Below are 2,550 nucleotides of genomic sequence, written 5' to 3' on the forward strand. Positions count from 1 at the left end.
ATTCTTAGATCTGACGGGACTCGAACCCGCAATCGCTAGAGCCGAAATCTAGCGCGATACCATTTCGCCATCAGACCGGCGGCTGCTGATTGTTGACAGAGAGTAAAGGAATGAGGCATATATCGTCTTAAGTGATGCGCAGGGATCGGTAGCTTTGCCGACTGGGCTAGTCCGGGCCACCCCAATCCCCACAATGTGAGACAAACTCAGGTCAGCATGGCCCGTGCCAGTGCGAGTGCACAGTAAGTTAGGCTCAGCCAAGCCTCGGGACCACCTCACAAAGGTTGTTCCTTGGCTTGAACTTACCGCATATCAAGATGACACCTCGAGGCGAAGGAACACGATGTCACGTGAACTGTCATGCTTCACGGCATCAAGCTTATGTAAGCCACTCACCAGCCTTGGCTTTCGTTGCAGACGTCGTGTACTTGGGTCACCACAATGTCGTAGCATAGCCAGGATGATGCTCACTTGCTATCCCAAGAGTCGATTGATGGTACCCACAATGCCGGGTTGGTTGATACACCACCTCATGGTTATTCTGCACTGTGAGAATGTGATAGGATATTGAAATTTGGCGGTGCTGATGGCCAAGCACATTATGCCGAACGCACCTATCAAGACATAGCACCTCGTAACATATTGCTGAACATGATTGCGAACATGATTATGCGGAAAACTTCAGGACTTTTATTACTCATTGTAATCACTATTGATGCTCATTGATGGCAATAACTGGTATGTACATTCTCTGGACATGGGCCTGCCCCCAGCCATACATGCCCACTAGTGATGATACTATGTCTCGATAACATATTGAAGTAGTTCATAGAATGATACAGCAATCCATGGACAGGGCTTAAATATATTTCTTTAATGGCTCCTCTCAAAGTCTCACACTAATGGTAAGCTGTCCGGCAACATGGTGGAATGTTACCTTCCAGCACAGACATAACTTGGTGACTCAAGCTATGAGAAGATAACCCGAGCTACCTTGGGTAGCTCCTCACGAGGATGAGTGAAGTCGTTGGTGTCGATCTAATCCATAAACATCTTTGCCTTCTTACTTCTACGTAGCATGAACTGGAAATCGTCGAGACTGTCGGCCACTTGGCGACAGCTACCTCGCCTTGGTCGATAATCAGTATGCTCCAGCATGTTGTCATTATACCTAGGTAGGTAGAACATACCCAGGTTGAGCTATGGTCTTCGTATACTTGCAATTTGAGGGATCATCAATCGTCATGCTGAGATAAGCAAGTGTATATACTCAGCTCAACAAGTCGCCATGTTGGAGCAGACCCAAGGTCTGCTCGCTTTCTCTCTGAAGATCCATAGTCATGCCACCGGCGATAGGTATCCCAGAATATTGCTGGTGACGAAAGACCAGTAAGTCTTCACACTTGAATTGAAGAGCATCATGATAGGACTTGCGGGCACGTACCTCGTCATCTATTTCTGCTCCTTCCTCGACTGCGGTCTGGTTAGGTCTTGTGACTCTAGGCATCCAGATAGGGTTGATTATTTTCTCTTACCTCTGCCACTTTCCTGTTTGCCCTGAAATTCAACCCACAACCATCACCACAGCCACAACCACCACCACCATCATCATCATCATCACCACCACCACCACCACCACCACCATCACCATCATCATCACCACCATCATCATCACCATCATCATCACCATCATCATCATCACCAACACCAACACCAACACCAACACCAACACCAACACCAACACCAACACCAACACCACCACAGTATGTAACTGCCTGCAATGTCAGGTGCTCGATGGCTAACATAGATGCCAGATGAGTGCCAGCAACAACGACGCGGCCATGGGCCAATCTTGGGCGGTCTCAGCCGAGCAGGACCTCACGGACGAGGTGACTGAGTCGTTCATTTATATAAAGCAAGAGTTCGAAGAAGAGGATTGGGAGGACGAGGCTAGAGAACCCCTCGCCAGAAACAACGAGGCCGCCGACGAACCACCCGTCTGGTCCCAATATCCCAACGAGGTTTACCCTCGTTTCGACAACCAGGGCGTCTTTCCCATCGGAGGCGACCCGCCATTTACCACTGTCGCCAGCCGACTCTACCCCCCTACCCCTCCCACCCGCCGCCACCCCTCTGATCCCGAGCCCGAGGCCGCCAAGGTTTACACCATGTTCAAATGTGGCAAGAGCGAAGACGGGCCCGAGTACGCGGTCAGGCCCTGGTCCACGACGATAAAACGCCATCGAGGGGCCGAATGGCAGCCATACTGTGCCCAAGATGACGGCCCGCTCCCGGAACCGCACACGGCCGGAAGGCTCATCGAGCCATTTAACAAAACCCTGCCCGACTTATATCAAAAGGGCTTCAACATGCTTTTCAACAAGCGGGACGGCGGCGAGACCTCCCTGGACTTACTAGACTGCTCGCCCGGTGCCTCGCAAGCTTTCTATGGCTGGATCCCCAAGCGCTTCATGCCCAGGCGGGGTACCATCGGATACTGGGGCTTCGACGGTGACTGCATGGACAGACAGTTTCAGGGGCTGTCAGCCA

At 51.3% G+C, this 2,550-nt stretch overlaps 1 non-coding gene across 1 annotated transcript; it reads right to left on the reverse strand.

The window, feature by feature from the left end:
* Window positions 1–6: 6 nt before the first annotated feature.
* Window positions 7–77, reverse strand: VDBG_15046. The gene has a single exon. It is a non-coding gene; the product is annotated as a tRNA-Arg (tRNA).
* Between the last annotated feature and the right edge of the window lie 2,473 nt (window positions 78–2,550).

Source organism: Verticillium alfalfae, genomic scaffold (genome assembly GCF_000150825.1).
Source record: "Verticillium alfalfae VaMs.102 supercont1.3 genomic scaffold, whole genome shotgun sequence".
Taxonomy (NCBI): Eukaryota; Fungi; Ascomycota; class Sordariomycetes; order Glomerellales; family Plectosphaerellaceae; genus Verticillium; species Verticillium alfalfae.